Consider the following 25,460-nt stretch of genomic DNA (forward strand, 5'->3'; position numbering starts at 1 on the left):
ACACACACACAAACCTACACACTCACAATTTTCGTTCTATGACATTAAACCAGATATTCCGTATCTGATTGTTTTTTGTCTGTAGAATACTGGACTGAAATTAATCCTATTTTCACTCTTGCATTACTGATTGAAGAGTGAAGTCGCTGTGACAAACACATTCAAGCACATTTGTCACAGCATACAACTTGAAGAGAGAAAAACTCGGCCATCATATTCAGCTAAATCTCTCTTCTTGTAAATAACTTTTTATTGCGATATCACTTCAGAGTCTAGTATCTGGGTTTCCAATCTGTCTCCCTCAGCAAGGAAATCAATGGTTATAGATATTTCACCCTAGATATGCTTAATATGAGTCCGAGTCACCTTTCTCTGAACACAAGATCATTTGTTACTGTACCCTCCTCAATATGGCTTAGCAGGTCTCTGTCATTTGATAAATAGTTTTTTATACATTACAGGACATTGTAAGGCATCATGCGTAAATATGGTATAACCTATGTACAGTATGTGGTCCATTTTTGTGTTATTATGAGAGGATCCAGTCATCTCAGAGCTCATGAGGCTGAAAGAGACTAACAGAACCCTAACCAGTGAGGAAAGATGAGGAGTGAATGGCCATACCAGGAAACTGATGCATGAGTGGGGTGAAAGAATCTTCCTACCGAGGTTTGGATATGTCACGCCCTGACCATAGAGAGCCTTTGTTTTTCTATGGTATAGTAGGTCAGGGCGTGACTGGGGGGGTTTTCTAGTTATTATTTTCTATGTGGGATACTAGTTTAGTTTTTCTATGTTGGTGTTTGGTATGATTCCCAATTAGAGGCAGCTGGCTATCGTTGTCTCTAATTGGGGATCATATTTAAGTAGCATTTTTTCCACCTGTGTTTTATGGGATATTGGTTTGAGTCAGTGTATACTACACCTCTTAGTTACGGTTCGTTGTTTGTTTCGTTCTGTCTTTGTTGTTTTGTGCATTTCTAATAAATAATATGTGGAAACCATATTGCACGATAATTATTCCAGCGAACATGACAGAAAATCCCATCAAACCAGGACCAAGCAGCGTGCCTTAAGAGGGAAGGAATTCTGGACATGGGAAGAAGTGATGGGGAGATGCGAAACCCTTCCTTGGCGACAGGATGGAAGGAAATTATGGAGGAAAGCGATGACGACAGGGTTGGCGGCTACAGAAAGCTCAAGGACAGCCCCAAGTTTTTTGGGAGGGGGCACATGGAGCTGGCGGCTGAGCAGAGGGAAGAGCCAGAGACTGTCAGGGAGGCAATGGCAAAGTTGGGAGAGAGTGAGATGAGAGGGATGTTGTGCAAGTGTGTTCTGCTCAACATCCGTGTCACCAGTCCGATGCCACCTGTGCCGGCCCCACAGTCCAGAGCTTCCGGTGACGGTCCCGAGTCCAGAGCTTCCGGCGACGGTCCCCAGTCCAGAGCTTCCGACGGCGGTCCCCAGTCCAGAGCGTCCGGCGACAGTCCCCGGTCCGGAGCTTCCGGCGACGGTTCACGGTCCGGAGCTTCCGGCGACGGTTCACGGTCCGGAGCTTCCGGCGACGGTTCACGGAACCTCATTCCTGCAGTCAGCTGTCATGCGGGACTAGGTGGGTGAGGAAGGAATCAGGCGCAGAGAGTTCCATTGGGAAAAAGTGCTCTTTAATATGGCACAAAAATAGACTACCCAAAAACACAGGGTGCCAAGTCCAGAAAATTACACACCTCTACCTAAACGCACACACACGTAACACAAAGACAATCCCGCACAAAACAAGGGCGGGTACACGTACTTTAAATAAGGAAGCTCATTAAGCACATACAACAGGACACAGGTGAAACTAATAAGACAAAACAAACAGACAAACAAAAAAGGGATCGGTGGCGGCTAGTAGGCCGGTGACGACGACCGCCGAGCACCGCCCGAACAGGCAGGGGAGCCAACTTCGGCGGAAGTCGTGACATCAGCAATGCCAATTTCACGTTCCTTCTAAACATACAGTTGAAGTCGGAAGTTTAAATACACTTAGGTCGGAGTCGTTAAAACGAGTCTTTCAACCACTCCACAAATGTCTTGTTAACAAACTGTAGTTTTGGCAAGTCGGTTAGGACTATGACAGGCTCACTGTCCACACTCCCTCCAAGAAGAATGAAAGGATGAGAGAGACAAGCCTATGGGTTCGTAGCTTCAACCCCACATCACACACACACCAATTGATTAATTGTATGCTGAATGTACAGTTTCATGTTAACAAACTATAGTTTTGGCAAGTCGTTTTTCCAACAATTGTTTACAGACAGATTAATTCATTTATAATTCACTGTATCACAATTCCAGTGGGTCATAAGTTTACATACACTAAGTTGACTGTGCCTTTAAACAGCTTAGTAAATTCCAGAAAATTATGTCATGGACTTAGAAGCTTCTGATAGGCTAATTAATATAATTTGAGTCAATTGGAGGTGTACCTGTGGATGTATTTCAAGGCCTACCTTCAAACTCAGTGCCTCTTTGCTTGACATCATGGAAAAATCAAAACAAATTAGCCAAGACCTCAGAACAAAAAAATGTTATCCCTCCACAAGTCTGGTTCATTCTTGGGAGCAATTCCCAAATGCCTGAAGATACCATGTTCATCTGTACAAACAATAGTCACCAAGTATAAACACCATCAGACCACGCAGCCGTCATACTGCTCAAGAAGGAGATGCGTTCTGTCTCCTAGAGATGAATGTACTTTTGTGCGAAAAGTGCAAATCAATCCCAGAATAACAGCAAAGGACCTTGTGAGATGCTGGAGGAAACAGGTACAAAAGTATATATATCCACAGTAAAACGAGTCTTATATCTACATAACCTGAAAGGCCGCCCAACAAGGAAGAAGCCACTGCTCCAAAACCGGCATAAAAAGCCAGACTACGATTTGCAACTGCACATGGGGACAAAGATCATACTTTTTGGAGAAATGTCCTCTGGTCTGATGAAACAAAAATAGAACTGTTTGGCCATAATGACCATCGTTATGTTTGGAGGAAAAAGGGGGAGGCCTGCAAGCCAAAGAACACCATCCCAACCGTGAAGCATGGGGGTGGCAGCATCATGTTGTGGGGTGCTTTGCTACAGGAGGGACTGATGCACTTTACAAGATAGATGGCATCATGAGGTAGGAAAATTCTGTGGATATATTGAAGCAACATCTCAAGACATTAGTCAGGAAGTTAGAGCTTGTTTGCAAATGGGTCTTCCAAATGGACAATGACCCCAAGCATACTTCTGAAGTTGTGGCAAAATGGCTTAAGGACAACAAAGCCAAGGTATTGGAGTGGCCATCACAAAGCCCTGACCTCAATCCTATACAACATTTGTGGGCAGAACTGAAAAAGCATATGCGAGCAAGGAGGCCTACAAACCTGACTCAGTTACACCAGCTATGTCAGGAGCTGGCTACCAAATACTAATTTAGTGCATGTAAACTTCTGACCCACTGGGAATGTGATGAAAGAAATAAAAGCTGAAATAAATCGTTTTCTCTGCTATTATTCCAACATTTCACATTCTTAAAATAAAGTGGTTATCCTAGCTGACCTAAGGCAAGGAATTCTTACTAGGATTCAATTTCAGGAATTGTGAAAAACTGAGTTTAAATGTATTTGGCTAAGGTGTATGTAAACTTCAGACTTCAACTGTATCTCTAGCTTAAGCCGCCTCCAAAGTTGTTTATGAGAATTTGGCTGTACGTCCAATAAAGCCATTTTGTGGGTAAAAAGTCATTCTGATTGGCTGGGACTGGCTCCCCAGTGGGTGGACATATGCCCTCCTAGGCCTACCCATGGCTCTACCCCAGCCCAGTCATGTGAAATCCATAGATTAGGGCCTAATGAATTAATTTCAATTGACTGATTTCCTTATATGAACTGTAACTCAGTAAAATCGTTTAAATTGTTGCATGTACATTTTTTTGTTCCAGTATATTATACTTAGACATTTAGAAGAAGCAACTGAAGAAAGCAGCTAACTTTCTCCATTTCAGGTGTTCTGCTTCTTTCTGTAGCAGCTTTTGTCCAAATCATAAGGCAGTTGCCTCACCAGTTTACTGTATGTATTACTGTGAAACACCCTACCTCACAACCATGATTACATATTCATTTCATTACCTGTGACCAAATTGGCAGTGTTACTTTTGTCTTTAATGCAGAAAAGTACTCAGTCAGTGGCATTTTGCACACCTGCATCTCTATCGAGCCACCCTCGTGGCGACAGGTATGGCCTTTTACTTAGAGTATGGATTCCTCATCGAGTCGCCCACTTTTCAATGCATCATTAACCTTTGCCCTCTGCGTAATGGCATAGGTCAAGTCACTAATTATGGTTTGAGATGAGTTCACCATGCTGGCGAGGATCAATCTGCCTTGTCTAATTAGCTTTAACTGGGCACTCAGTCACTACTGACTGGTGTAGAGTGGAGAGAGCTAAAGAAACAAATAGAAGAGATATTGGTGCCATAAAACTGGCTCTTCAAGTAGCTGTCCAGTGTTTCCAGATCTCTATGAAATATAATCTATAATTAATTACAATATTTGTGAAATAGTATTCCTTCCAAAAAATCATAGTTAAATATGTTAAAAAGCAGCTTTTCGGTGTGTGGTGTGGGCATAACCCAACAACAGAATTGTGTGACCATATACCGGTCAATCAAATATTCATGACAAGTAAAAAGATGATTGGCCGGCTCAGCTGATGAGCCAATGAGTGGCTTAGCCAAAAGCATGATATCATCCTCTATGAGGAAATGGCAAGCATTTTTTAAACAGAGTTTAAGGAAGGATTTTTTAAGTGTTTTTTTCTCTAATTTATGCTTTTGGCCAATTGTTGACAAGTCAATAACATTATTTGGGTATGGGTTAGCAGATTATGAGCTTTTTAATGTGAGATTTTCACTGGACAGTTATTTTCAGTCCAATTGTAAATGGTGGCAATATAAAAGTTGTCAGGAGTTAATTTTGTACTGTAGACATAAGAATGTCCATGTCCTTCTCCAGGGCAGTAAAGCTGATACTAAGATAAGGTCCAAGACTAAGGGGTTGTTGGCAGTAGCAAGGTTAGATTTGATCTGTTTGATGGTGGGATTTGGAAAGACTGACTAGAATAATAATTTGGTGGGTGCTTATAGTTGTGCTATTTCACAGATGTACAATTGTGTATTGGAAATGTGTTTTTTGCTTATCTCAACTCCAGCTGAGAGTAAGGTCAAGGCCAGAGTCGGTCATTATCAATGGCGACCCTGAAGCAATTAGCGTTAAGTGCCTTACTCAAGGCCACAGACAGATTTTTCACCTTGGCCGCTCAGGGATGCAAACTAGTGACCTTTCAGTGACTGGCCTAATGCTCTAACCACTAGGTTACCTGCTCTACCCAAACCACAATAATCAAGGAATTCCATCTACCCTGTTTAAAGCACTACAATATTTGACAATATTTGGAAGTTTTTCCAAAGTTATTTTGCAATAATAATTATTGCTATGTAGATATGGTTTGTTTAGCGTTATGAACATTGGTGGTATCACGTAACATCATTGGGTTCTTTTGCCCATAATTGGGCAAAAGATCAGAATTGGTCTGCATGTGTAAACGCAGCCTAACAATCTTCAATTGAGAACTTGGGTTGATCATCATTAGGAGCACTAAATATTTTACTGGGCGAGATGCCAGGGTTTTCGCCTAGAATTTTCCATAGTTCAACAAATTAGAGAAGAAGCAATCTCTCGTGGAAAGACTATGTGACATAACTGATATCTTAACATTTGTCAAAAGGAAGGATGAGATGAATAACGAGCAACAGTAGTTCCGGTGCTTTGGTTTTCTGGCACTAGTTATTTGGACGTATCAGTTTTGGGTGGTGCTTAATTTGGGGGTGGGGATTTCAAGAAATCAATCAACCAAATGTATTTATTAAGTCCTTCTTACATCAGCTGATGTCACAAAGTGCTGTACAGAAACCCAGCCTAAAACCCCAAACAGCAAGCAATGCAGGTGTAGAAGCACGGTGAGGGGTGGCCAGTCCTCTTCTGCCTGTGCTGGGTGGAGATAACAACATGGCCAAGTTGTTAAAATGTTCATAGATGACCAGCAGGGTCAAATAATAATAATAATAATAATAATAATCAGTGGCTGTCGAGGGTGCAACAGGTCAGCACCTCAGGAGTAAATGTCAGTAGGCTTTTCATAGCCAATCATTCAGAGTATCTCTACCGCTCTTGCTGTCTCGTTCATTCAGAGTTGAAAACAGCAGGTCTGTGACAGGTAACACATCCGGTGAACAGGTCAGGGTTCAATAGCCGCAGGCAGAACAGTTGAAACTGGAGCGGCAGCACGGCCAGGTAGTCCTGAGGCATGGTCCTAGGGCTGAGGGGGGGAGAGAGGGAGAATATACTTAAATTCACACAGGACACCGGATAAGACAGGAGAAATACTCCAGATATAACAGACTGATCCTAGTCCCCCGACACAAACTACTGCAGCATAAATACTGGAGGCTGAGACAGGAGTGGGCGGGAGACACTGTGGCCCCATCCGACGATACACCCGGACAAGGCCAAACAGGCAGGATATAACACCACCCACTTTGCCAAAGCACAGCCCCCACACCAGTAGAAGGATATCTTCAACCACCAACTTACCATCCTGAGACAAGGCCGAGTATAGCCCACAAAGATCTCCGCCACGGCACAACCCAAAGGGGGGGCGCCAATCCGGACAGGAAGATCATGTCAGTGACTCAACCCACTCAAGTGACGCACCCCTTCCAGGGACGGCATGGAAGAGCCAGTAAGTCAGTGACTCAGCCCCTGTAATAGGGTTAGAGGCAGAGAATCCCAGTGGAGAGAGGGGAACCGGCCAGGCAGAGACAGCAAGGGCGGTTCATTGCGCCAGTGCCTTTCCGTTCACCTTCACACTCCTGGGTTAGACTACACTCAATCATAGGACCTACTGAAGAGATGAGTCTTCAATAAAGACTTAAAGGTTGAGACCGAGTCGGCGTCTCACATGGGTAGGCAGACCATTCCATACAAATGGAGCTCTACAGGAGAAAGCTCTGCTTCCAGCTGTTTGTTTAGATATTTTAGAGACAGTAAGGAGGCCTGCGTCTTGTGACCATAGCGTACATGTAGGTACTCCAAATCGGAAAGATGGGAAGGAGCAAGCCCATGTAATACTTTGAAGGTTAGCAGTAAAACCTTGAAATCAGCCCTTGCCTTAATAGGAAGTGTAGAGAGTGCTAGCACTGGGGTAATATAATCAAATGTTTTGGTTCTTGTCAAGATTCTATCAGCCATGTTTAGCACTAACTGAAGTTTATTTAGTGCTTTATCCAGGTAGCCGGAAAGTAGAGCATTGTAGTAGTCTAACCTAGAAGTGACAAAAGCATGGATTAATTTTTCTGCATAATTTTTGGACAGAAAGCTTCTGATTTTTGCAATGTTACTTAGATGGAAAAACGTTGTCCTTGAAACAGTCTTGATATGTTCGTCAAGAGAGATCATGGTCCAGAGTAACGCCAAGGTCCTCCAGTTTTATTTGAGACGACTGTACAACCATCGAGATTAATTGTCAGATTCAACAGAAGATCTTTGTTTTTTGGGACCTAGAACAAGCATCTCTTTCACAGCCATCCACTTCCTTATGTCTGAAACAGGCTTCCAAGGAGGACAATTTTGGGGCTTCACCATGTTTCATCAAGATGTACAGCTGTGTCATCCGCATAGCAGTGAAAGTTAACATTATGTTTCCGAATGACATCACCAAGAGGTAAAATATATAGTGAAAACAATAGTGGTCCTAAAACGGAGCCTTGAGGAACACCAAAATTTACAATTGAATTGTCAGGGGACAAACCATCCACAGAGAAACTGATATCTTTCTGACAGATAAGATCTAAACTACGCCAGAACTTGTCCATGTAGACCAATCAAAGGGCATCTGACACAATTACACAAGATTTTGTTCTGCGTTTGAGATTAGGGATGAAGAAAAATAATTGTCAGATTTCTGCACATCTAACTTTAATTCAAATAAAGCATAGAATGAAATTCCATGAAGATGAAACAAATGTCCTCCCCCAAAACTATTTGAGAGAGCTTAGAGAGAAGCTTAGAGTGAGCTGGGTAGAGAACACATTGTGACAACGCAATCGTCCTTGAGATGTCAGAAGGTGAATTCACCAATTTGTAAGTCGCTCTGGATAAGAGCGTCTGCTAAATGACTTAAATGTAAATGTAAATGTAGAGTAAAGTTAGGTTATCCCATGGCTCATCCAAAAATCATACACAACGCACAACAAGGCATGCACACACACGCAAATACACACACACACACACAGCATCTGTTGGGTTTTCATCAGGATAATCAGCTATCTGTATTCCCCCCCATTGACCACATCTGGCACAGTACTAAAGTCGACCTCAACCTACAGGGAGAAATAATTAAAGGTATGTTAATGACAGTAATAACTGTCATATCAGTGTACTCCTTTCATATCCCAGCAAGTCAAACTGTCTAATTCAATGTCTCTAGATGATACGTCCTGATCTATATAAATCCCCTACAATACCTACTCCTGCCACTAGCTGTTTAGCATTCTTTATAACTAATGATTTACTAAATACTTTACACACGTTTTTGCTGAACCCATACCTTTCTACTCAATAATTAATCATCTTAACGTTTTAATGCAGTAGATTTGTACACTTCCTTAGTATCCCTCATGTAAAAGTGCATCAAATAACATTACGTAAGCTAATGTTACTCATTGACTGGTTTTACCTTGAACTCAGGGCATCAACACTATCTAGTCAAAAAGTGATAGTGCTATGTGCACACCTCTCTCTCTCTCTCTTGAAAAGTCCATCCATGTGTGGATGGGAGCCGGATGTGTCTGAAGTCATGGAAGTGTTAGCAGAATGAAAGGTCAAGGGTCACAGACAACAGCTGACTAGGATGATAGTGGCATATGGTGACGGACACTAGACATTTAACCAGAGAGGCCCCACCAACCCACCTTTGGCCACCTGAATTAATATGGTTTTGCCCCATTTCACAAATAACAATTCATAATCCTATGCTGTAATAAATAACCTATTAGTGATATTGCTTAAACTGATATCAAATAAGTTAGAGATATGTACTTAATATTTGTTAATGAATATTGTAGTAAGGTCATTTCCGATTTAAACAAATTGACTTTCACTATGAACGTGACTTCAAAGGAAACCCTGTAATTATTTGCATGCACCCTTGTCACATCGGACCTTTGCATCCCATGAGGATGTGGGAGACATCTCCATGTGACTCTGCATGGTTTTTTCCTCTCCAGGAGTCCCAAAAGAATATACCCCACACTATCTCCCACCTCAAAATCAACCAATGAAAAGTTTCTTAACTCTATCGTCGCCAGCTTTAACTCTAAACTCCCCACCAGACTGCACCTGCCATACCTGTTTATGGGTCATACATACCAAAGTAAGTACAAAATGGTAAATGTTACTTTCTTCATCATATTTCACACATCAGACAATATTTCCAGTTAAATGGATTGGTTTAGCATAAGCACAACTTTGATCCAGGGATGACAGTGAATACACACATCTCGATTTGTTTCCCATAAATGATGAAACAAAAATGGATTTGTTACATCCTGTGATGGGCGCGTGCTGGTGGCAGAGAAGTCAGGCGCAGGAGAGTGAACTTGGTATAAACGGAGCAGTTTAATGAATATACAAAAACTCCGAAAACCACAATATACAAAGTAAAATAAGAGGGTGTAAAACCCGTCGCACACCAGAACATAACTTGCACCAATACATACAACAAACAATCACCGACAAGGACATGAGGGGAAACAGAGGGTTAAATACACAACATGTAATCGATGGGATTGGAACCAGGTGTGATGGAAAACAAGACAAAACCTATGGAAAATGAAAAATGGATCAGCGATGGCTAGAAGGTTGGTGACGTCGACCGCCGAACGCTGCCCGGACAAGGAAAGGGACGGACTTCAGCGGAAGTCGTGACACATATTCAATATGTTTGTTTCAAACAAACAAACTAGCAGTTACAAAGGCTTTATGTGAATCTGAGAGGAATAAACAGGCACAGAGAGTCATAAACGGCAGGTTAGCAGGGTATTATAGTATTCATTCTTGCTTTTCAATAAATACACTGTTTTGTTCATACATTCAGAGGGGGCCTATATCAGAACAACTTACAAGTCAGGTCACATGCTGTGCGCTCAGTGAATACAAGAGGCTAAGTTGAATTTTAATTTCTAATTTTATATAAACTTCAGCATCCATAACGTTTGTGTGAAAAGTAATAGGTACTTTCTCTTATTTAGATGTTATGTCCCATGTCAAAAGATAATATTTTTTAACACTATACAATCTTTATCAAGACTTCCTACAAGTTGTCTTACACAATAAAACATGTATATACTTTGGATATACAGTGCCTTCAGAAATTTAAAATGTATTAAATTGAGTGTTTGTGTCACTGGTCTACACACAATACCCCAAAATGTCAATGTGGAATAGTGTTTTTAGACATTTTTACAAATCCATTAAAAATGAAAAGCTGAAATGTCTTGAGTCAATAAGTATTCAACCGCTATGTTATGGCAAGCCTAAATATGTTCAGGAGTAAACATTTGCTTAGCAAGTCACAAATAAGTTGCATGGACTCACTCTGTGTGCAATAATAGTGTTTAATATGATTTTTCAATGACTACCTCCTCTCTGTACCCGACACATACAATTATCTGTAGGGTCCCTCAATCAAGAATTTCAAACACAGATTCAACCACAAAGACCAGGAAGATTTTCCGATTTCTCGCAAAGAAGGTCAACTATTGGTAGATGTGTAAAAAAAAGCAGACATTGAGTATCCCTTTGAGCATGGTGAAGTTATTAATGGCACTTTGGATGCTGTATCAATACACCCAGTCACTACAAAGATACAATCGTACTTCCTAAGTTGCCGGAGAGGAAGGAAACCGTTCAGGGATTTCCCCATGAGGCCAGTGGTGACTTTAAAACAATTCCAAAGTTTAATAGCTGTGATAGGAGAAAACTGAGGATGGATCAACAACATTGTAGTTACTCCACAATACTAACCTAAATGACAGAGGAAAAATAAGGAAGCCTGTACAGAATTAGAATATTCCAAAACATGCATCCTGTTTGCAACAAGGCACTAAAGAAATACTGCAAAAAATATTGCAAAGCAATTCCCTTATTGTCCTGAATACACAGTGTTATGTTTGAGGCAAATCCAATACAGCACATTACTGAGTACCACTCTCCATATTTTCAAGCATAGTGATGACTGCATCATGTTATGGGTATGTTTTTAATCGTTAACGATGGGAGATTTCCTGATTAAAAAAATGGAATGGAGCTAAGCACTGACAAAATTCTAGAGGGAAACCTGGTTAAGTCTGCTTTCCACCAGGCACTGGGAGATGAATTCACCTTTCACCAGGACAATAACATAAAACACAAGGTCAAATCTACACTGGAGCTGCTTACCAAGAAGACAGTGAATGTCCCTGAGTGGCTGAGTTACAGTTTTAAGTTTAATCTTCTTGAAAATCTATGGCAAGACCTGAAAATGGTTGTTTAGCAATGATCATCAACCAATTTGAATTTTGAAAAGAATAATGAGTAAATGTTGCACAATCCAGGACTCACAGCTGTAATTGCTGCCAACAGTGCTTCTATAAAGTATTTTACTCAGGGGTGTGAATATTTATGTAAATGAGATATTTCTGTATGTAATTTTCAATAAATGTGCAAACATTTCTTAATATGTGTTTTCACTATGTCATTATGGGGTATTGTGTGCAGATGGGTGAGAAAAAAATCTATTGAATCCATTTTGAATTTAGGCTGTAACACCACAAAATGTGGAATATGTCAAGGGGTGTGAATACTTTCTGAAGGCACTGTAAACAAAGATCTAAGTACATATGTTCTCGTCTTCCTTGCATCCTTTTTGATGATAAAGAATATTGTTCCTAGAAGGATACACTCAGTATCTTCTTCATCTATTGCAAGTGTGTTTTATTTCTATCTAACCAATTATAAAGTTCAGTAATACCTAACTCCATTCCCTAATTCAGTTAATTGCCCAATTCAGAATTGACTGCTTGTCACTACCACCTAGGGACTTGTTCTGAGAAGGATATAGAAGGTGTTAGACAATATGGCAAAAGAAATGCACAGAGCCAATCAGAAGTAAAGGTGGAAGTATTACGATATTGCTCATACCTAATCCTTTCCTCTCCACATTAAATATTGAGTGGAAGGGACGAGGGGTTAATTTGGTACTAAGAATGTGTCTCTACATCAGGGTTAGGCAACCAGATTCAGCCAGGTGGCTCCGATTTTTATCGGAGTGGATGGTTGGGGGGCCAGGTCATAATTATAATAATTTATACACTGCAAATGAACCACAACTAAACCCAAAAATAAATATTTATTTGAAAATAACCATTTCATGCCTTGATTGCATGGAGACACGATCACGTCTCTTTTTTTATTTGTGGGAATGCTTGGGAACAGATTTCCTAAATTAAACACATTTTTAGCTGAATTCCTGGTGATTTTACACTCTTTTTTTAACGAAAAAGTTCAATCTCCCCAAAAAACACACATTTGCGGGCCTGTTTTGGCCCGTGGGCCACCTGCTCTGCAAGACTACAATCAGGTGACACAATCAGCTGACAGAATGGCTTCTGAGCCGGACTAGACACAGGACTAAGATCCCAGTGGTGTGGGGCTCCGACCTGGGCCTGCTCGCTGATGGTGTTACCAACAAACAGATCTTTCTTTACGCAGATATCCCCAACTTCCCGGTCAGCACAGGTGAGAGGACGTCACTGTCACAAACATATAATGTGTCATGATAATATTGATATGAGACTAATGATAGTATAATGTAGTCTCCACCCAGCAACCCCCCCCTTTGACAATTTAATAGGCAACGCCTCTCTGTAAACATCACTTCACCCCAATAAGCTTGTTCATTGATTCTCCCAAACATCAGGTGAACCTGAGTAGTGCTCTTAATTATGCCTGCACAGCAGAGGAATTTACATTTTCCCTCAATGATTCTGTTGACACACCATTGCAGCTAAGTAGTTATTTGTTTACTTGCTGAAATGCATTTGGGATTTCTGTGTGTGTTTGTCAAAATGTTGCTTGGCTTAACAAATCATAACCAGCTATCGGGAATATGAACCAAGAATGAATAACTACGCCCCATGAATAAAATATTATAACTGGAGTAAAAATAGGCCCTAATATCTTCCACAAGGAATTCTTATTAGGATCTCATGGACATATTTAAATATTCATCATGTGGAGGTGAATATAAAATGTCTGCATAAGCGCTCAAATGTTCACTTTCCTATTATTATGAGAGGAAGGTGGGTCTTTGGCTTTGCAGAAAAGTTTTTGTTGTGTTTTGGACAACAATAGCATCATAAATAAACAAATGGGAAGCCTAGAAATAACATTATTTGACAATCATCATTAGACAGAGCTGACATTTTTAAAATTATCTTCACTTCAGGTTTGGTTTGTGTTGCAGTCTTTCCAATTGTCTTCTGGTTAATTTAAGCTTGTCAGAGAGAAGAAGCCCATTGAAAACACTAATCGATGTTCAGTGCAGCACTAGACTTCTTGTGTTTAGGTAAATTAAATGGAGAGCAAAATGATTTGTAAACATTCTAAATGAGTGTGATTTTCGACAATACAAATATTGGTGATTGCCTGTGAACAGGTGCTATGCTGTGTGAACCTGTAACAGCAAACAAATAAAAGAAAATGTGCCTATCCAATAACCTGTAAAAACATAGGGTCAGATGTAATCAAATCCACACAACATAATACATAGCAGCTTCCAAATAAAGGCTCACATAACCAAGTTAATGCAGCAATGGAATGGATTCTGAAGTAACTTCAATGGACAGAGTAATAACAGACACCATCCACCACCTAAACTTCCCTTGGCCATCCGTCAACCTCTGACGGAGGAGAAGGAAGTCACTTCTCTAAACAATGTTGTAATTATTCAGGTCCTATCTCACTACGCAGCACTTTTCCACAAATTGCCTCTGATTTAACTCAGGATCAAATTAGCATAATCTCCATACCACCGAACACAACTCTGCTGTAGTCTCAGCCATCATCCCCACTATAAAGAAGGGTACTAAAACAGACAATGACAGTTGACATTTGTCAGCGGATGACTTACACTTTTATTTCACTAGCACAGATACTGTTCCTACACTGCATGCTCTACTGAGTACAACAGTGCATTCGGGTAGCATTCAGAACCCTTGACTTTATCCACATTTTGTTACGTTAAGGCCTTATTCTAAAATGGATTAAATTAAATGTTTTCCTCATCAATCTATACACAATACTCCATCATGACAAAGCAAAAACGGGTTTTTAGCCATTTTTGCAAATTTATTCAGAATAAAAAACCGATACCTTATTTACATAAATACTGATTGCTATGAGATTCGAAATTGGGCTCAGGTGCATCCTGTTTCCATTGATCATCCTTGAGATGTTTCTACAAGTTGATTGGAGTCCATCTGTGGTAAATTCAATTGATTGGTCATGATTTAGAAAGGCACACAATGGTCTATATAAGGTCCCACAGTTGTCAGCGCATGTCAGAGCAAAAACCAAGCCATGAGGTTGAAGCTATCTGGGGAACGGTACCAAAAAATGTCTGCAGCATTGAAGATCCCCCAAGAACACAGTGGCCTCCATCAAGACTCTTCCTAGAGCTGGCCGCCTGGCCAAACTGAGAAATTGGGGGAGAAAGGCCTTGGTCAGGGAGGTGACCAAGAACCCAATGGTCACTCTGACAGAGTTCCAGAGTTCCTATGTGGAGATGGGAGAACCTTCCAGAAGGACAACCATCTCTGCAGCACTCCATCAATCAGGCCTTTATGGTAGAGCGGCCAGACGGAAGCCACTCCTTACTAAAAGGCACATGACAGCCCGCTTGGAGTTGCCAAGAGGCACCTAAAGAGGCACCTAAAGAACTCTCTGGTCTGATGAAACCAAGTTTGAATTTTTTGTCCTGAATGCCAAGCGTCACGTCTGGATGAAACCTGACACCATCCCTACGGTGAAGCACAGTGGTGGCAGCATCATGCTGCAGGGATGTTTTTCAGCGGCAGGGACTGGGTGACTAGCCAGGATTGAGGTAAAGATGAACGGCACAAAGTACAGTGAGATCCTTGATGAAAACCTGCTCAAGATCACTCAGGACTTCAGACTGGGGTAAAACGTCACCTTCCAACAAGACAACGATTCTAAGCACACAGCCAAGACAACGCAGGAGTGGCTTCAGGACAAGTCTCTGAATGTCCTTGTGTGGCCCAGCCAGAACCCGGACTTGAACCCAATAGAACATCTCTGGAGAGATCTGAAAATAGCTGTGCAGAGACGCTCCCCATCCAACCTGACAGAGCTTGACAGGATCTGCAGAGATAAATGGGAGAAACTCCCCAAATATAGGTGTACCAAGCTTGTAGCGTCATACCCAAGAAGACTTGAGGCTGTAATCGCTGCCAAAGGTGCTTCAACAAAGTACTGAGTGAAGGGTCTGACTACTGACGTAAATGTGATATTTACATTTTTTTATTTGGAATGAATTTGCAAAAATTTCAAAACATGTTTTGGATTTGTTATTATGGGGTATTGTGTGTTGATTAATGTGGGGGGAAACAATTTAATACATTTTAGAATAAGGCTGTAATGTGACAAAGTGTGGAAAAGGTCAGGGGGTCTGAATACTTTCCCAAATGACTTTATATAGCCTATGTGTTATCTATGTGAGATTATAAACCGAATGGTTCAAGCCATGAATGCTGATTGGCTGAAAGCCATGGTATTTTTAAGCAATAAGGCACGAGGGGGTATGGTATATGGCCAATATACCACGGCTAAGGACTGTTCTTAGGCACAACGCATTGCAGAGTAAATGGAAACAGCCCTTAGCTATAGTATATTGGCCATATACCATACCCCCTCGTGCCTTATTGCTATTATGAACTGGTTACCAACGTAATTAGAGCAGTAAAAGTAAATGTTTTGTCATCCCCGAGGGATACAGTCTGATATACCATGGCTGTCAGCCAATCAACATTCAGAGCTCAAACCACACACTGGTATGGCAAAAACATTTGTTTTTACTGTTCTAATTACATTGGTAACCAGTTTATAATAGCAATAAGGCTCCTCAGGGATTGGTGGGTTATGGCCAATACACCATGGCAAATGGCTGTTTCCAGGCACGCCACATTGAGTTGTGCTTTCGAACAGCCCTTAGCCGTGGTATATTGGTCATATAGCACACTTCCTCTGGCCTTATTGATAAAATATAGGCTTTGGGGTCTGTTCTATTATTTCAAATGCAAACATACTTATCTTATTCATATTCCATAACCCATGCATTTTGAATATCTACTACAGCATATGGAGGATAGGTCCCATTGTATGTAAGTACACAGTTGTCACGTCTGCTCCTGTACGACGTCGCCAGAATACGAACCACCGGTCCCGGGATTCATCATTAAGCACACCTGACACTCATCATTACACACACCTGTGAATCATTATGATTCACACCTGGACTCCATTACATTCATTCATCTCCTCCCCTTTATATGTCAATCTCCCATTTTCTCTCACCAGTTGGTATTGTTCTTGTGTATCGGCGTACTGTCTTATGTTAGTGGCATATTCTTGGTTATGTTGTTTTAATAAAATGTTTCACCTGCTTCCAACTCACTGCCCCATCATTACAACAGTGGTCCATGCAGAGTATATTTCAATACAGCAGTAGTATTTGACTTCTATAGGACACTCTCATGCGTGGAGTATGAACAACACAAATCGGACATCTTCTGTGAAATTAAACATCAATAAAACATTAATTCACAGTTTGTATTTTCTAACCCTACATGAGACATGCTGTATCACTGACCTCCCGTGACAGAATATACTTGTGTTCTGTGTCCTTCGCAGTCCTGGGTCATGAGGGGTGTCTGGTATTCTAAAAGGCAAGTCCTGCGTCTTCATGCAAGGAAGATTCCATCTCTACGAGGGCTATTTACTCTGTAAGGTAAGTCCAAGTAGAGTATCTGACCAATGAACAGGTAATCTATGCCATTTAGCAGAGTATTTTATTCAAAGTGACTTGCAGTCATGCAGGCATACATTTTACGTATATGGGTGGTCCCAGGAATCAAACCCACTACCCTGATATTACAAGATGCACGCTCTACCAACTGACCTACAAACTGAGCTACGAAAGGCCCCATATGTTATCTATCTATATTAGTTTATATAAGCTACATTTTAAACATCCAACATTAAGACATTTGCTATACACTACTAGTCTTTCTACTCTTTTACCTTTTGCTGCTCTACCCTTTCCTTTGAGATCAGGGAAACATCAGATTATTTTAACCATCAATATCCATAGCCTCCATGGATTCAACCCAGTCCCTGCTCATCTATAACCCTTACACATTTCCACTACGGTGACACCGGATGTTTTGAAATATTCATCACCAGTGTGTGCGCTTTGCTTATATTAGTCATCATAAAGAAGGAAAAGAGTGAAACGAAATGGGTCCTTTCTTTTGGAGTGCTATGCTAAAAACTCTCCATTGTGGCTCAACAAGGTCATGTTAACTGAAGGAGCACTCCTCCTATTTGTATAACAGAGAGTGGCTGGCATCTCCGGCCTTGGCCCATTAACTTTCTGTCACAATCAGGAAAGTGGGAGGCAGGAAGACGATAGCTGAAACCAGCCTGGGAACTGCTGACTCTGCACAAGGCTGTATATTTTAACAAAGTTTAGGACAGGGTCGCCATTGATCTGGGCCTTGTTTCTTAAAAATATCCCTGGCAGTAATGAGGTCATTGTTGGGTCATTCGGTGTGATTTGAACAAAATGTCAATGAAATGTACTATTTTTCAGAAACTAGTACAAATGAATGTATTTTAAGAATGAAGCCATTTTCTCAAACAGCTTGTAAGGATGTTGGACCAAATGTTGAGTGGATGAGAGGTATGTACCAACAGCCGTTCACCTGTGTTGTGACGCTTGTCTTATTTGTATATAAAAGTATTTCAATGTAGCAACTTCCTATATGTAGGTTTTTGCTTGGTCATGACTTACAGCCCCAATCAACAATGAATCAGTTGTAACACTGCGTATTTATGTCACTCCAGAGTTACATGAGTCCTTTCCTTCCATTGTTTTGGTTAAGAGAACATAAATGCAATTGAATGTGACCACAGAGGAGGGCTTAGGTTACAGCCTCACCATTGGACATACAGAAGTATCTTACACCGCAAGGTTACAGCCTCACCATTGGACATACAGAAGTATCTTACACCGCAAGGTTACAGCCTCACCATTGGACATACAGAAGTATCTCACACCGCAAGGTTACAGCCTCACCATTGGACATACAGAAGTATCTTGGACACAGAAGTATCGCAAGGTTACAGCCTCATTGGACATACATTGGACATACAGAAGTATCTTACACCGCAAGGTTACAGCCTCACCATTGGACTTACAGAAGTATCTCACACCACAAGGTTACAGCCTCGCCATTGGACATACAGAAGTATCTTACACCGCTAGGTTACAACCTCACCATTGGACATACAGAAGTATCTCACAGCCAGCCTCACCATTGGACATACAGAAGTATCTTACACCGCAAGGTTACAGCCTCACCATTGGACATACAGAAGTATCTTACACCGCAAGGTTACAGCCTCACCATTGGACTTACAGAAGTATCTCACACCACAAGGTTACAGCCTCGCCATTGGACATACAGAAGTATCTTACACCGCTAGGTTACAACCTCACACACCCTCACCATTGGACATACAGAAGTATCTCAGGTTACAGCCTCACCATTGGACATACAGAAGTATCTTACACCGCAAGGTTACAGCCTCACCATTGGACATACAGAAGTATCTCAACCACAAGTTACAGCCTCACCATTGAAGTATACATTACACAGGACATACAGTATCTCACACCACAAGGTTACAGCCTCACCATTGGACATACAGAAGTATCTCACACCGCAAGGTTACAGCCTCGCCATTGGACATACAGAAGTATCTCACACCGCAAGGTTACAGCCTCACCATTGGACATACAGAAGTATCTCACACCGCAAGGTTACAGCCTCACCATTGGACATACAGAAGTATCTTACACCGCAAGGTTACAGCCTCACCATTGGACATACAGAAGTATCTTACACCGCTAGGTTACAGCCTCGCCATTGGACATACAGAAGTATCTTACACCGCAAGAGGCTTTGGTGACAGTTTATAGGGAGACAGAAAGAACAACAGACCAAATGATGCCCTCTAGATCAATGTCTTATCTCCTATGGGCTGTTTCTCAATTCTGACCTCCACAATATTGTTTTCACCTGTCAATTCTGTTCAGATCAGAGTAGATGTAGGTGAGGACCCAAAGGAGAGGAAATAACTTTACACTCTTGAGATGCAGCCCATAGGTGAGCACAGTCACAGTTAGGGTTGCAAAGGGACGGGATATTATTGGAAACTTGAGAAGTTTACCATTAAACTACCAGAATTTTGGTATCTTTTAATGATTTTATGTAATCTGTCACAAGAAATCTAGTGGCACTTTTGGGTACTTAAGATTATCACAGGTGACTGTAACAATATCTGGCCCCTGTGTGGCCTTATCACGTATAATTTTACAATTGTAAAAAAAAAATTGAATGACCAATCTGTAAAACACTATCCTATAAACCATGAATTTAGTGTCCCGTGTGGCTCAATTGGAAGAGCATGGGTTGTGGATTCGATTCCCATGGGGGACCAGTACAAAAAGTATTACAATTTATCCACTCACTACTGTAAGTTGCTATAAGACTTGTCAATGTTTTGCCATCAAGCTGGCTGCAGTTGTGAAAAAAGTCAATAGTTGGAAGAGTTGCAGAGTTAATTGAAAATAATGCCATTGTTGATTAGATGCTTTTTTCATTCAGCTATTTTCTCTTGAATACATTTTTTTTGTTATTCATGTATAAATGACCAAAGTTTACAATAGATTGCTATAGATTTGCTGCTAATTAATAACAAAATGACAGAACATTTCGGTAGCTTTGCAACCCTACTCATGGTAGATAGGTTTCCTATCTTGAGGGCTGACTGAGCATGCAGCAAAACGTGTAAGGTGTTAGAGAAGAACAGGTGTGATTAAAGTGGATGTTGGACCGCTTTCCTATGGCTCAGTACACCAGACAAGGCGACAAATCGATTTCTGCTAAATTTACCCGGGCACATGCAACCGATACAGCTGTGGTTTCAGCCTGCCATCTGCCCCCTCATTCTCTCCCTTCTTTTCTCTCTCTCTCTTAATTTCTCTTCCCCCCACCACAACCACACAAGCTCACACACTATACTCTCATCTCCACACACCTCTCCATGTCTTCCCTGTTCTGCTCCCTTTCTTTCCCAACATTACCGGACAGCAGTCCAGTATGTGTGACAGGGACACCAGGGTGCCCATACACTCCATCAGCCCAGGGACACATCCATGAGTCATTGTATCTGACACTTCCGACACCAACATCGCACCACTCTCACAAGACTTTACGTAAAGACAAAACAAATGCAGACATGTTGCAGCGAGAACTCAGTCAATATCTACAAGGCTGGTGATGCTACTAGTGTTCTACCAATTTTATATCTCCCTTTTCATACACATTCTTTTATGATACACTTTTATCCGTGGGTTTTGACATCAAGTGCCTGGTACATAGCAGAAAAGCAATATGGTTTTGTTTTGTTGAATCGCACTCACACTCACACAAGCGCTCTCTCTCCCTCCCTCCCTCCCCCTGATTTGCAATCAGGGTGTGAGCTGTTATCTCTCTCATCTCAGTGTGTCCGTAGGAGATGCATGGCAAGGTTAATTAGCTGGCTTGCTTTGTTAGCCCTTCCTGACCTCCTCTCCCTCTGTGAGTGGTGCCTTTCATACAAACTGCTAGCATGCAGCTGGAGTTAGCCTTGGTGCTAGTTCTGTATTGTATAGTGGCTGTTATTGGAGCATACTGAGTGTTATTGGGATGCAAGTTTAATTCAGGTAAACATGTATACACTCCTAGCTTGCAAAGTGACAAAAATGTGCATCTTCATGAGTCACTGTACACTCACACACACGCAAACCCTGTTTATGGATGTTGCACTAGTGGTGCCGTGTGTGTCTGTCAATGGTCTGACTTACAGATGTTGGATCTGCAGCAACAGGAAATGTGAATTCTTATGTGGATTATAATGAATGCAAAGAGCAAAAATAGAACAGCACTCTGGTGAATAAACTTAAATGAACATATGTTTATTGCCGCACTGAAATACACTACAAGTTTTTAATTTCCTGCATTTCAGGAAAGTTCTCCTGCAACAGAGTGATCAAATTAAGATCCAAATCTGTACCTTATTGGGCATTTCTATATCAAGATCCTGAATTCATAAACCCCCCAAAGAGAAGTGTGTGTGAGACAGAGTTACAAGTCGTGGCTGCATGCTTGTGGCAGATTGTATGCACATCTTGTGTATTACTGGTGATGGAGATGACCAAGAATGGTCCAAGAGTTGTCCGAGAATAATACAAGCAATACAAACATTTTATGTCTCATTTCTCCTCTTCCCCTTAATGGTACAATAAAGTGTTGATAGCATTCTCTTCACCTCTCACGTCATTTCCTCTCTTCTCTATTTCTCTCCCTCCCTTTCTCTCTAACTCCCTTCCTGTTGACTCGTTTCTCCTTTCTCCTCCCCTCCTGTATACTCATATATTTCTCTTGAGTTCTCTCTCTGACTCCCTCCCCACCTATATTTCTCTCCTCTCATTCTCCATCCCCCTCCTCTTCTTCACCAGGTCGCATTCCCGATAGGGATCTTCAAGCTGTTGGGCGTGGAGACGCTCATTGTGACTAACGCCTCAGGAGGCCTGTGTCAGGACTTCAAAGTGGGCGACATCATGCTCATTAAGGACCACATTAACGTGCCAGGCTTCGCCGGCCAGCACCCTCTGTGCGGCCCCAATGATGAACGGTACAACCAGGGACAGCGCGACAGAAAGATAGGGGTAGAGAGGGGAGGTAAGGAGAGAGGGAGGAGAGGGTTGTGGGAGGGCACAGCACCCTCTGTGCGGCCCCAATGATGAACGCTACAACCAGAGACAGCGAGACAGAAAGATAGGGGTAGAGAGAGGAGGTAAGGAGAGAGGGAGAGGGTTGTGGGAGGGCACAGCACCCACTGTGCTGCTACAATGATGAACGATACAGGCAGAGAGATGGAGAGAGGCAGGGAAGAGGGACAGGGAGAGGGGTGGGTGGAATGGGCGGGGGAGAGTGAAAAATGTAGTACAGTCTGAAGCACAAAGGTGGGAGGAGAGATGGAAAGAGAGAGGGTTGCAGTCAGTGAGAGAACTGAAATAATCCCAGGAAGAGGAAGCAATACATAGCCTTCAAGTAATCTACTTGCTCACATTTATTTTAACTAGGCAAGTCAGTTAAGAACAAATTCTTATTTACAATGACTGCCAAGGAACAGTGGGTTAACTGCCCTGTTTCATGGACAGAATAATAGATTTTTACCTTGTCAACTATGAGATTCAATCTAGCAACCTTTCAGTTACTGGCCCAGCGCTGCAACCACTAGGCTACCTGCAGCCCGCATGTATTACATGGAACCTTTAATACATATTTTTCCTTTACAGCTCGGAGGTTGTAGATTCATGACAAATATACTGTATGTTGACTAGTAAAGTGATTTCCAAGCATTGTGCTCAGAGAGCTACAGGTAACTGCCAAAATAATGGAAACTCTTGAGTAAATGAGGAATACAAAGTATATTGAAAGCAAGTGCTTCCACACAGGTGTGGTTTCTCAGTTAATTAAGCAATTAACATCCAATCATGCTTAGGGTCATGTATGAAAATGCTTTCAGACTATTATTTTGGATACCGTGGCTCTGTCCCAATAGGATGACATGGCCCCCCATCCACAGGACACGAGTGGTCGGTCACTGGATAGTTTGATTAGCATGAAAACTATGTAAACCGCGTGTCATGGCGTTCTCAGTCACCAGATCTCAACCCAATAAAACACTTAAGGGGAATTCTGTAGCAGTGCCTGAGACAGCGTTTTCCACCACCATCAACAAAACACCAAATGATGGAATTTCTCATGGAAGAATGGTGTCGCATCCCTCCAATAAAGTTTCAGACACTTGTAGAATCTATGCCAAGGTGCATTGAAGCTGTTGCTGCTCGTGGTGGCCCAGCACCCTATTAAGACACTTTATGTTGGTGTTGCCTTTATATTGGCAGTTGCCTGTATTCTCTGTATATTATCATATTACTGTATTATATTACAGTATTATTCATATTATTAATAGTAGCAGATTATTGGTAGATTAGGAGAGATGCATTGCAATAGTATTCATAGTATTCACTCCATTTGTCCCATCGATAAGCCAGTATTGTTTGGGCTGTGCTCTGCTCCAGGTTTAGGATCCGTTCCCCTGCATGTCAGATGCCTACAGTAAGGACCTGAGGAAGCTAGCTCTGGATATCAGTCATGAGCTGGACTAAACCAACTTTGTGTGGGAAGGGGTGTACTGCATGGTGAGCGGGCCCAACTTCGAGACCATCGCTGAGACACGCATGTTGCAGGTTTTGGGGTGCGACTCTGTGGGTGAGTGGAGACAACACAGGCCTACGAGGTACAACCACAAACAGATTTTCATCACCAGAACTGGCTATGACATGAGCAAAAAATTACAATTAATGTTAGGAAATGTTCAATTAAAGTTTAAAGAGATAATAGCTAAATGTTTAATATAACTTGTGGTTCAAAATGCTGGATCAAGATCAAGCATCTTTTCAGGAAGGGGATATTTTATCAGAGCCAAGTGACCACCAGCCCACAACATGGTTTAACAACGATATAAACACAGACGAGGCTTGCTCACTCTCCTTTTCCCCTTTCTAGTTCATTAACACTGCTCTAATTGGACCTCCCTCGTAAAAAAAAACCCTGCTGAGCTCGTTAATAAATGATGGCGCTAGCTCTGCTAACAGAGCCACCGCGTGCTAATTAACTTAGCGATTAGGTCAACAGATAGACCAACAGGCTACTACATGCTGTGACGCTAATTGGTCTGATGATTTGATCCCAGATCAAAATACAACACAAACAAATATCCGTAAAAATGGACAGTGGGCAGAAGTAACGCATGACCTCATTATCCCTCCCCCTAAGAACATGTATTTTGACGACTTGTTACCTTAAGAGCTTGTTGTTGTTGTTGTAGCCAAGCAATGACAAAGAAAAGCAGTTTAGGTTCCTTGTTTTGGTGACCTATTGAGTTATTACTCCTGTGAGTGTGTTCTTAGTCCAGTTCAGGTCTGCCAATCCATCATTTTCTATATGGTGTTTTTTCTTTACCTTGCTTGAGTTTCAGCTTAGTGGAGGCTCTGTTTGAGTTATTGAATCTGTTGGTTTAATAAGACATTTGAATTCATATGCTTTCTGGTTATGCCTGTAAAACATGTTTTGTCGTTGTATTCGTACGGTATTTACCTGTGAAAATTGAATACATGTTTTTATCATTGTTTTAATGATGTGTGAGATCTGGCCCGTGTTCCCATTAAATACTAACAGTGGGAATGGGACCAAAGCTCAGGGATTTGGACCAAAGCTCAGGGAATGGGACCAAAGCTCAGGAAATGGGACCAAAGCTCAGGGGGCAGTACACACAGGGGGTTATTAATGATGCAGAATAGTATAACCACTTCTCCACACACACACACATACACACAACCATGACCCAGTGCCACCCACAACCCTGTTGGATATTTTGCCTATTTTATTCTCTCTGCCCCTCCCCTCACCCTCGTGTCCCTGTCTGCTCTCCCCATCCCCTTTCCTCTACCCCCTTAGGTATGAGTACGGTCCTAGAGCTAGCAGTGGCCAAGCACTGTGGCCTGAGGGTCTTTGGTCTCTCAATCATCTTATTGCTGTATATTGTTGTATGTACCTTATCTGCACACACTGTGAACAGCTCAGCGTATCTATTCTGTCATCTGTTGACTAGTTATTAAGTATGCTACAGGAGCATCTTAATGTATTCTTATTATCATTGTGAAGGTCTCCCTGGACTACAGCCGTGAGGAGAAGGTGAACCATTAGGAGGTCCTGGAGATCAGCAAGATGAGGGCGGAACATCTGCAGATGATGCTTCACACACTTATCGCCCGCTCCCACCAGCTGGACGCGGGCA

General features: G+C 41.8%; 1 pseudogene; it reads left to right on the forward strand.

Moving 5' to 3' along the window:
- Nucleotides 1-1,155: 1,155 nt before the first annotated feature.
- The window catches only part of LOC135519693 (purine nucleoside phosphorylase-like), a 32,431-nt pseudogene continuing 8,126 nt past the window's right edge, over nucleotides 1,156-25,460 (forward strand).

The sequence above is a fragment of the Oncorhynchus masou genome, chromosome 29 (assembly GCF_036934945.1).
Source record: "Oncorhynchus masou masou isolate Uvic2021 chromosome 29, UVic_Omas_1.1, whole genome shotgun sequence".
In the NCBI taxonomy this organism is placed as follows: domain Eukaryota; kingdom Metazoa; phylum Chordata; class Actinopteri; order Salmoniformes; family Salmonidae; genus Oncorhynchus; species Oncorhynchus masou.